This window comes from Biomphalaria glabrata, chromosome 3 (assembly GCF_947242115.1).
Source record: "Biomphalaria glabrata chromosome 3, xgBioGlab47.1, whole genome shotgun sequence".
In the NCBI taxonomy this organism is placed as follows: Eukaryota; Metazoa; Mollusca; class Gastropoda; family Planorbidae; genus Biomphalaria; species Biomphalaria glabrata.
Window position 1 is genome coordinate 9,958,167 of NC_074713.1, and position 12,311 is coordinate 9,970,477.

The 12,311-nt window shown below is 37.7% G+C and overlaps 2 protein-coding genes across 4 annotated transcripts in view; one reads left to right on the top strand and one right to left on the bottom strand.

Annotated features, from left to right (window-relative positions):
- LOC106051401 (uncharacterized) overlaps positions 1-12,311 on the top strand; it is a 241,024-nt gene that overhangs the window by 122,996 nt on the left and 105,717 nt on the right. The gene's annotated exons all lie outside the window — the stretch shown is intronic.
- Positions 3,064-12,311, bottom strand: part of LOC106060231 (uncharacterized) — a 202,443-nt gene continuing 193,195 nt past the window's right edge. The window contains exon 6 of the mRNA XM_056023286.1: positions 3,064-3,152. The gene's annotated coding sequence lies outside the window, so the exon portion shown is untranslated. The remainder of the gene's footprint in view (positions 3,153-12,311) is intronic.

The window sequence follows — 12,311 nt, forward strand, 5'->3', positions numbered from 1 at the left end:
TACAGTCTTCAAATGTCTGGTCAGATTCTTTTGGTTTCAAAAAATACAGTCTTCAAATGTCTGGTGAGATTCTTTTGGTTTCAAAAAATACAGTCTTCAAATGTCTGGTCAGATTCTTTTGGTTTCAAAAAATACAGTCTTCAAATGTCTGTTGAGATTCTTTTGGTTTCAAAAAATACAGTCTTCAAATGTCTGGTCAGATTCTTTTGGTTTCAAAAAATACAGTCTTCACATGTCTGGTCAGACTCTTTTGGTTTCAAAAAATACAGTCTTCACATGTCAGGACAGATTCTTTTGATTTCCGGATATAGTGTCCAAAACCTTTAGGCAGCCGTGGAGTTTGGAATTGTTTTGAGAGTCGAATCGTTGAGGTTTGTGTAAACTAAATAAAAGATAACAAATGGATTTCACTTTATATTTACCTTATAGTATTCCTCTACAGTACACTAAAAGCTTTTTTTTTTTAAATATGTATTTCTTATCGATAACAATGTTTCTCTTGGAGTTCATTTTTTTTTATATTTTGCTTTTTACAATATGTGTGGACAGTTGAATGCACTTTCTTTTTATGTAGATTATTGGGGCCGAGTTATCGCTCTTCCAAGTGTAAGAATTACATCAATTATTGTCTGTTGACGCCGAATAAACTCCATTGTCTTCGGGTTTGTAACATGTTGCGCCTAGGGAATCGTCTTTTCCCGTGTAAAGCTTTTAGTGACAAATAGCAATATGTGTCATTTCCGTACTGAAGCAATATTTTGATGAGTTTTGAAAGAAAACAGTAACAGCTTTAAGCTTTCAATTACAAAAACAAAGCAAAGTAAAAAAACAAAAAAAAACATACAACTTTGCGAAAATTTGCACAGTTTTATTGCATTACAGAGTTGTTGTTTTTTGTGTGTGTCAGGTATGTGTCTTGCTTAAAATTGTGTTTATTTGAGAAAGGTGCTCGTCTGCCCACTGCTGAACAAAGTATGTAATTTCAGCAGTCAAGTGGGCCGAGTGCAGGAACTCTACAGGAATGAGTGGAGACATGTTTGGAAGTCACAATTATTACACGAGGAAGCTTACGAGGGCTCAGTCAAGTGTGAGGGCGTGTGAGGAAGAGGGCTGAGTGTAATTGACTTCTTGACGTAGAATTTGAACCTTACTTGTCTTGAGAGTAATTAAAGGCCAGGTAAAACTAATACCTACGAGGGCAAGAATTTTGGTAATGACTATGGTCGTAGCCAGGGGGGGGGGGAGTAGGATATAAAAAAAAAAGTGTATAATTTGGAGAAAAATATAATAGAGAAGAAAAAGAAAAAGTTTTTTTAAAGAAAAAAAGTAGGTCAAGAATTTGAAACAATTTTGGCGAAGGGGGAAAGAAAGTGTAAAGTTTAGAACGTCAGGAGTTGTGGGCAAACAATGTTTAGACTCAGCCTGACTACATTTTTGTTTAGGGCTTTAGGAGATAGACAAGAAAGACTAACTGACAATGAAGGTCCAGTGACCTGTCAGTTGGTAATGATAGTTTCTGACAGGAGACTTACTCGAGTCTATCCTGGCTGTAGTCTTGGTGCTGATCGAACTCGAGAGGAAACATCGAGGCAATCGATCAGTCAACGTTGGGCATTAGGTAATGAGTGTTTTCTTGTATGTCATATCGTGGGTTGGTTCTCACTGGACGTTCTTAATGGAGCTACGTGGTCAAGCAGACATATTCAGTGTGTGTTTGTCTATGTGTAGTTTGATATACAAGAGTCGAAATAGGTTAAGGGACCTTACTTAACCCAAAACAACTGTAGATATATATGGATAATATAGAATATAGACCATTTTTGTCAGCATATTTTACAACTCTAGGTTTTGGGTAGAAATATGTTCTACTTAATTATAATAATAAGCTTGGAGATTAAGCATTTATGGAAGTTATCTAAAACAACAATATATCCCATTGTTATATCAACCGAGGGGATAATAACAACTGACCTCATAGATACTTCAAGGCCCTTAACATTACTAGGAACATTTTCGTTGCCTGTCAGAGGGCGGTACTGCTGCAGACCTGCCACATCACCCGAAAATTCCTCAATAGAAACTGACTACAATGGATTTTGTTTCTCTTTCAAGAAACTCGACCCTGGCAGTGCCAATGAATATTCGTTCGTTTTTAATAATGATAATAATAATAATAATAATAATAATAATAATAATAATAATAATAATTAAAAACCTACACAATGCTGATGTCAATATAGGTTTGGACGACGTAGGGCATGAGATTCGCCAATGGGAAAAAAAAACACTCCACGGAAAATTTCCGGCTTCATTACATGGGGACAACATCGACAAGGCTGCTTCCTTAACATGGCTCAAAGCAGGTCATCTCTACCCTGAAACAGAAGGCTTTGTTACAGCAATACAGGACAGAGTAATCAGGACAAAAAATTACGAGAAGCATATCCTGAAACTCAATGTTGTCGACAAATGCCGAAAATGTGGAAATGTGGGCGAGTCGATTGAACACATTATGGCAGGATGTCCAGCCCTATCAGAATCAGCCTACCTGGGTCGCCATAACCAAGTTGCAAAGTTAATACACCAACACTTGGCTTTGACGTACAAATTGATCGGTAAGGACACTCCCCCTTATTATAAATACTCTCCGCAAGAGGTTCTTGAGTCTACTGATTATCTGCTGTACTGGGATAGGCCTATTCTGACCGACAAAACGGTAGATTTCAATCGCCCGGATCTGCTGTTCATCGATAAAAAAGAAAAAACCGCTACCATTATCGATATCGCTGTACCACTGTCTCATAATTTAAGAAAAACTGAGATAGAAAAACAAAGAAAATATGGGAACCTAGGCTTGGAGATTAAGCGTCTATGGAAATTGTCCAAAATAACAATATACCCCATTGTTATATCAACCGAGGGGATAATAACAACTGACCTCACAGACACCTTCAAGGCCCTTAACATTCCTAGGAACATCTTCGTTGCCTGTCAGAGGGCGGTACTGCTGCAGACCTGCCACATCACCAGAAAATTCCTCAGTGGAAACTGTTAAAGGGACTACGATGAATTTTGTTTCTCTTTAGCGAAACTCGACCCTGGCAGCGCCAGAGAATGACTACTCGTTCATTTCTAACATAATAATAATAATAAATAATAATAATAAATAATAATAATAAATAATAATAATAAATAATAATAATAATAAATTACTGAGTTGTAAAGCGCTTGGCTTAAGTATCGAGAGGTCTAGTGTTCGCATCTTTGTGTTGATTTTGAGTTTCGGGATTTTTAGGACGCCCCTAAGTCCACACAAATCAAATGTGTCTGACATTAGTTGAAGAAAGTAAAGGCTGTTGGTCGTTGTGCTGGCCACATGACACCCTCTTTAAACAAAGAAAGTAGAAACAGATGAACTTTACACCATATAGATCGCAAGGTCTGCAAGGGTTACTCAACTAAACAAGTGATCTCAATACATGGTGTAAGAACCAGGAAGCACAACCTTTGACAGTACATCTAGTTCGCACCATTCCTTCTATGGTGCCTTCAAGTATCTCAAGACATGGTGTAAGAACCAGGAAGCACAACCTTTGGACAGTACATCTAGTGCGCACCATTCCTTCTATGGTGCCTTCAAGTATCTCAAGACATGATGTAAGAACCAGGAAACACAACCTTTGACAGTATATCTAGTCCGCACCATTCCTTCTATGGTGCCTTCAAGTATCTCAAGACATGGTGTAAGAACCAGGAAGCACAACCTTTGACAGTACATCTAGTTCGCACCATTCCTTCTATGGTGCCTTCAAGTATCTCAAGACATGGTGTAAGAACCAGGAAGCACAACCTTTGACAGTACATCTAGTTCGCACCATTCCTTCTAGTGCCTAGCGTGTCACAGCCAATGCTAAGACAATCTTTTAAGTATTCTCTTTCTCCAGCTGACCAGTATACACCCATGGCCTTTGAACGTATCATCTCCTTTAGCTCTAGCGCAACGCAAGATAAAATACAGGGTGGCCCAAAAGTAGGTTTACAGTTAGCACGAAGACTATTTATTTGAAAATTCGAGACTTGAACAGCGTGAGATTGTATCATCAAGTAAAAAGTGAGCATTACATAACAAAATAAAGTACAATCAGCAAGGGAAAAGCTGTTTCCATAAGTTATACTCTGAGGAATGATTTAGATTGGTATTACAAAGCAAGTAACGCCAATTATATAAAAGTTAGTTTAATAATTGTAAACCTATTTCTGGACCACTCTGTAGGTTAGGCCTAGATCCCATACAGAGACGCATATTATTTTTAAAAAAATCTTTGTTGCTAATAACGTAGAGTTCGTAGCGTCTTTAGTGGATATATGCCCCTGCTACTCACCCAAAGGCGTCAGGGGTGTCTTTCGTCTATGTGTTCATCTTTGAATTGAGATGATGTTTTAGGGTTTAGCACCATGCACCAAACATTTTGCGCACTCTTGAAAACGAAAAAAAAGCTCACACCCTGGTTATGGTTTCAGTTTAAGTGTCCAAATTAATTATTTTTTCAGGTTACGTTGATTTATTGGGTTAACTAATATTCAATTATCCACTTTTATTCATAGGAAATATTTTCACCAGAACTTAGAATCTGAATGCCGTGTGTGTGTGTGTGTGTGTGTGTGTGTTTGTTGGTGGTATTTCTTTGGTTTACTTGTCAACAAGACAACAATCTTTGTTAAGTTTCACGTCACACACACAACACGCACACAATCACAAAACACACACACACAACACATCACACATAGACACACTAAAAAAGGAACTTTCTCTTAATGTCTCATTAAGTGGTGCAAAGTCGATGCTGAACACCCCAGGGGGCGCCAGGGGCGCATACATTTTTTTACCCCCTATCTTTGGCCCGGTCCTCAATAACTGTCTTTAGATCAACCAACCTGGACATGAGATAGCAAAGAATAATAGCCTAAACTAAAAAAATAGAATAAAAATGGAAAATAACTTAACATATGCAACAAGATTTTGCTATAATTCTCTCCCGGTGATAAGTGGACATACGCGAAATTCCGCTGGAGATGTGATATTATCGGAAATCTCCGCTGGAGATGTGGTATTATCGGAAGCTATGCTAGGAGGGTATGGATTGTTTGAGAAAATTATAGGGCGATTAGGGATGAAATTAAAAACTTGGACTGGAAACAAGCTAGAGTTATGTTTCATTTTTTTATTACCTCCCCCTAATTTCTCTTTTGTTTGCCCAATCGATTTCTTCCAATTTAGCTACAAGCCATTATGGCTACATGGCTGTGTATAGCTTCATGGCACTAATCAAGGCTGCATTAGTTATGTCTGTTTTTATATGCTTTTAAATTTCCATGATCAATTTTGTTAGCTTAAAAAGAATGCCTTGTTTTTTTTATTTTTAATTACATAATGAGTTATTCATAATCAACATGTTTTGACTCTTATAAACCAGTTTCTGGTTAAGGGGGAGCTAAGCGCTCTGCAGCTTCTTTTCAGTTTTTTTTTTCAAGTAGCCTTACCTTTTTTTGTTCCATTTCTGTTCAACATATTGACGTGCAAATAATCGGAACAATATTATAGAAATAGAACGAAGTACTTTTGGCGGCACAGTCGTTGCTATCCTTAGCTAATTTCTATTTTTCGAATTTTATAACGTGTTTTATTAGCGGCTTTCGAAAGGGGAAAAGATGCTACTAGTTTTGTGTGGCCTGTCTGTCCGTCCGTCTGTCCGTCCGTCCGTCCGTCTAGTTTAGATTTCGTAGACTAGAAAAGATATTGAAAATCCGACATCACAATATTTTAGACCATTCAAAGTTCTGATGCAATGGCTCCTTTTTTCTTTTCTGAAACCGAAAAATATTATTTTTTAAAATCACTTATGCAAGCAGTTTTGTTTCATAAAAATACACCACTTTTACAACTATTCACTATTAATAGTAATAAACGCTTAAGGCTCTTTAATAAGGAGGAAACCAATATACCATATTTTTAACACATTTATGCAAACGTTGTAGATTTTTTGTTAAGTTATGTAAGTTCTGTTATACTAAGTACTATATTTACACACACAAAACTGTTTATTATTTTTTTAAAGAGAAAAAATCAATTTAGAATGCATATAAGTCAGACATAATTAAAAACAACATTTAAAAAGTAGTTTTTCATATTATGGCGTGAACTGAAATCACATACATTCCATATAGCATATAAGCAAAGAAAAAATAATATTTGTTTTTTACATTTTTTTTTTACGGAAATGTTTTATTGTTGAGGAATAAGAGATTGGCTCTTTACAAAACGATAAGATCAATTAGATATTCATTATAAGACATCAGTTAGGCCAGTTTCACATGTAACTTCACATTCACTTTCACCTATCTTTGGTCTGCTGGACCGCTGGGGCACCACACGAGATCTGTTAACCTTTTTCTATCCATTATTTTCTGTCATTTGTCTTTGATAGAATTTCATTCTGATAAGATTGAAACCCGCCATTTTACCTGCCTGGTTGGACCAGTTAGGGGGCCGATTTTCAGTTTGTGTATCCACACATACTGTCTTTGTAACCTTATTGATAACAAAGTGGTTTCCTTTAATTAAAATTATGTGTACATTTAGCTCATATATTACCTTATTATGGAGGGCTGAGTGGTTCAGCGCTTGGCTTCCGAACCTCAGGTCCTGAGTTCGAATCTCGGTGAAGACTGGGATGTTTAAATTACTGGATTTATAAAGGCGCCGCTGAGTCCACTGAACTCTAATAGGGAGATTAAAGGTTGGACGAGAAGAAACGTGTAAGAGAGCTGTTTCCAAATAATTAGGTAATGAATTGAGACCCTAACCTTTAGTCACCGAACTCTCATAACAGTAAATAGTTGGACACATCGACCAATGCAATGTTCGTTCACTGAACAAATGTATAGGCAGAGTTTTTTTTTTCTTTGTTGTTGTTTTTTTCAAACTACATATTTTTTTTTTTTTCAAAATGATTTTTATCATGTGTTTAAAGTCTTTTTGTGTGGCTGCCGTGTCTTAATGTAGACGCTTGGGATTCTCATACAATGACCGGGATTCAAACTCTGCCCGCCTTCCCGATGAAGGTTTGGGCTAGGATGAAATAATATTTACTTCTGAAAGAATGTCCAACATGTGTCAATCAAGTAAACATTTTTTTTGTACCACAGACATAATCGAGCCTCGTCACAAAGCTTATATCAACTCTGTCTGTCTGTCTGGTAAAAAGAGTGTACACGTTATTTCTCCCACACCCATTCTCGGATCAAGTTGAAACTTCGCACAATTACTCATAGACAAGACATGAATTAATAATAACAACTAACCAATTAGTCAATTAATAAATGGTAAATATTTTTTTCTGCTATCAACAAGGAAAACTAATCCTTTATTATTCACAGATATGGCTAAATATTGTTACGTATTTCTGAATTTTTCTGGCTAGATGTATTAGTTGGCACACAAATAAAAACACAGCAAAGAACTTGACGACTAAACTTTCAGTTTCATATAACTTTAATGACTATTAACTCTAACATTACTGTAACATGTAGTGTAGAAGACTGTACAATATCTGTCAGTTTACAGTTAGCTATACTTCGTTGCAATTCATCTCTTCACTTCGTTGCAATTCATCTCTTCTCAACTTTCCTCGAGCCGTATTCCACAGAACAGACCAACGACACACTTCCCAGTGTCGCTCCAGGTCTCCCAAAGCTGAACCAAGTCGTACTCAAGTCTACCGAATCAGAGCCGCACACGTCTTACATCGACTGTATCGACTGTAACGGCTCAAGTCCAATGTAGTTCGCTGTATAGACTTTAACGACAGTAGTCCACTCCAGTTAACTCTACCCTAGTTAACTTGCATCGAGTCGTACACATTTCTCTTCCACAGAGCCGCACACGTCTTACATCGTCTGTATCGACTGTAACGGCTCACTCACGACTCCATACGACTCCATACGACTGACTTTCACATTAACTCTCTGGCTTATATAGAGTCCCTAATCGCTTGTCCAAAGTTGCACAAACACGGCTAGTATCCTCTGAAATAACACGTGAGGAAACGTCACATCCTGTCTTTATTTATACACGTAGATTCCAGAAAACACTCGATGCAGTGTCATCAAGTCGGGGTCACACGTAGTGACCTTTATCTGTCACTGTTCATTAGTAACTGTCCCCCTACTTAGATCTGTTCGTCCCCTGGAACAACACGTGTGGACACGTCACATCCTGTCTTTGTTTGTACATGTAGATTCCAGGGAACACTAGCTGCTGTGTCATCTCGCCGGGGTCATACGTTGACCTCTACCTATCACTGTTCATTTGTAACACTATGTTGGGTTCAGTCCCCTTAAATAATTGTTAACTCTATTTCTCCTCTGTTCGGTCTACTCTCTTCCTTAATTCGCAGGCCTGTTAACGATGCCGTACTGTAGTTATTCTTATCTGATTGTCTTAAAGCAACCGTGTATCAAACTAAGACTACACTCTAGCAGCCAACAACATGACACAGTAACGACTTTAATCCAACTTCAAAGATGTGCAACTAAAAATTGTTTATCTTTATGCTCGAGCACGCCACGTCTGACAATGGACAGCATTATTGTAGGATTGGCAGTACTTACCAGGGAATGACAGTTCTCAAATGATAGTGACATTTGATGTGACATCTGGGCGCTTCTAATGTGACGCTATTGTGACCAATTATTGTTATATTGCGGGGACCAAATCAATGGTCCCGCGGCATTCAGCTGTCATTATTTCTGAATTGGTATTCTTGCCAGGGTAAATTGACATTTTGTGGGGGACTCGCTGTTTGCCATTTCAACCATCGCGAATGTATTGTCGCGGATGTAGACGTATAGACCTACAACACAATTCCGCGAATGAATACAAACCTTGAATTCAGAGCGTGGTAATGTTTTATATGCAATGAGTGTGTCAAGGTTTAGGCTGGTAGCCTCGGTCACGTGACAGAGCAAGTTTGTATTGTCAGGACCTGTCAGTCCGTTATGTCAGCATGACCTGTCAATCAACGTTATAAGAACCTATTCATACTTTCTTTTCACTGTCAGTCGAGTAAATGTGTTATGATGTCTTTAAATCTTATTCATATGACGTGGGGGAGAGAGGGGGAGCCACACTTCGGCCTTGACTGTTCACGAGTTCATCTTCTTGTCTGAATTTCTTTTTCTCTGTATGGAGAGTTTCATGAAAATAAACTTTAGTGTACCAAGTTACAAAATCGCCATTTTTTTTTTTTGTAACTGATAACATTCAGTAATTGGAGAAAAGAAGAGAAAACGATATGAAACAATGTGTTTGCGATACACTAGGACTATAGTGTAATAACATTTACAAAGCCTTCAGGATAGAAGACTTAAAATTAAAGTAGCATTTATAAATAAAACACTGAACCATAATCTTCAAATACAAAAACAAAAAACCTAATAAATACTCAGAAAAACACAAAGATAAAGGCACACTATATATTCCATATGCTAGAATAAAACTATACAAATGCTGCTTCTTCCCTAGTGCTATTACAGCATGGAATGGGTTGCCTGAGCCAGCCAGGAAAACCAGTAACTTGGCAGAATTTAAGTCAATGTTTGACATGCATGACGAGATGTATGACGCGTAGGACGTAATCATCTTCTTTTTTTAAGTAACGTCTGTATTATATAAGATAAGATAAGATAATATAAATATGCATGAAAAAGATTCGGAGAGATTTTGATACAAATAGACAAAATAAACAATGTGAAGGACACGGCTGCCAACTAAATAATCAAAATTACTTTTGCGCTATAATCGAAAGCGCTTAGAAATTTGATTGGACATAGCCGAAAAGTGCAGAGTAATTATTATGTATAGTTGATTACATTGTCTCCCACATTGTCTTCCGCGGGACCCCGGTGTACCCCAGTATGGTACATGTCCGACATTAGGGCTGTCCTTGTATGGGGACAAGGCGACCTTAAAACTCACTACCCGCTTCCTCTAAGGGAGTAATTCCCAGCATGTTTCGTTACTAATGAGGTTTCTGATTCAATCGCAATTATAAACTAATATATCTAAGGTAGAAGTTGTCATGTGTATTCCATTTACTGTGTGTTGCGTAATAATTACCGAAATTGTTCTTATCACCCGTGATGTCATATATCTTTTCCTTTGGTCTGAATGTGTTAGAAATTGAGCGATTTAATTATTTATTGCCCTAATGGCGGCGTCTTTCGTCTTATAAATACTTGAGCGTTTTCTGTTGTCTCGGTGACGTCTGCTCGAAGCTGATTGGCTGGAAGTCGAAGATCATTGAATTGTCTTGTCGATTGGAAAACGTGAGAAAAGAAATTTGTTCCAAATGCATTCGAAGAAATTATTTATTTATTTTTAATGTAGATCTACATGTTTTATCGCCGGTGTAATATTGGTTGGTTTGTTTCACGTGACTCGGATGTTGCTTCAGAATTGAAGACTATTACATCTTAAGCCAAACATCCCGAAGAAGGTGGGGAATGGCGGCTGGTAGGGTTCCAACCTGGGCCCATCGACCAATCAGCCATCATTTTTACAAAGCTTGTATCAACTCAGTCTGTCTGTCTGGTAAAAAGTTTGTGCACGTTATTTCTCCCACACCCAATTTCAGATTACGCTGAAATTTTGCAAAATTATTTCTTTTAGCTGACAACACAAGAATCAATAAAAAAGAAATTAAACAATTAGCTAATTAACTATTGGTAATTAATTATTTTGTTTGGTATACACAAGGGAAAAAAATAGTACTTGACAGATATGGTGGTACAAGTTGAATTAATCTCTTGAGGACTCGAGCTCGGAGTGAATTTTTTTTTATGCATTAAAAAAAACGAACTTTTAAACATTCACCTAACCCTTCTTCCCCCCTCCTTTCACAACTGGTCCAGACGAGGGATAAGATCATAGCGCATTGTGAAAGCTAAACGTTAAACAAAAAACACTTGTTAAAAATATTTCTGATCGCACAGAGGCAAATTACATAAATGTTCTAAACTAATTAATACATAGAGTAATACATACTATGTGTTTTTTTTATTTGTATTTTTTTACGTTTTTTTTTTCTGTTTTGTCAGACAGGTTTTCAAGATATAAATAAAACATAATATAAATTAAACATAAATGTACCAGGTAATGCTTTGCACTAGCTCAAGATGATATTTAAGGGCTGCGGTGGCCCAGTTGTAGGTCAAAGTGCTCCCCATCGAATTGATCTAAGTCCTTGTACCACAGGAAACCATCGTTTGGGGATTCCATTCTTGTTTCACTTCCGGTCTCGGAACACATTGAACTTTTAAAATCATCACTAATTGTCACCGTCTTTCTGACATCATTATGTTTCAGGGCAAGACATATTTATCTTGTAATACAAATGTAACAGCTTATTTGTACAGGAACACAAAAGTATGGACTAAATCGATAACTGCTTCCAATACTACAACACCACAGACTAATTATCTTTCTGATGATCTTTCATCGCCTCACATCGGGTGCCATCTTTCCATCACTCACTATTCTCCATTTACCCCGTCCCTCTTGTCCCATTACTCTCACTCCTCCCCCCTCTCCCGCCCCCCTCCCCCCCAAAAAAAGCTGACTACAATGTCATTTCACATCGTATTCTACCTCCATTCTTTAAATGTATAATCAATTATGCGTAAAAACATCTTCATATTTTTTTTCCCTGAAAGCATCAGCGCCCCTTTCCCAAGTTTCTATCGGGCCTGGGCCATCCTTTCACCACCATCAACCCACCCAACCATGCTAAGTTGCATACATTAATGATTTCTATCATTTGCATTCACACACCCCCCTCTTACTCCCCCTTTTTTGTATACCCCTTCCCCCTCCCCCACAACACCACAAAGGAGTCAGCAACTTGAAAAGCGAAATGTTGAGATAATATTGTCCTTCTCTACAAGTACTTGATTCGCCTCTCCACTCTATTCCGCCCCTGTCTCTCTCACGTGCTTACTGGTACACACTTTTCCTCGTGCACACACACACACGCAGATGACGTAAAAACACACACACACGTGAACAAATACTCCCCGTATGTTTTCTCATTGTCTCCCCTTGATCAGTTCAATGCCATTTCCGTTTTTTTTATTCATCTTCCCAGCATACATTCAAATTGATGCCTCGACTTCCGTTACCGTGGTTACAGTCAAATTATCCTTTCAATGGCCTTTAAACTCTAACCTTTACTAATTATTCATTCAGTACGATA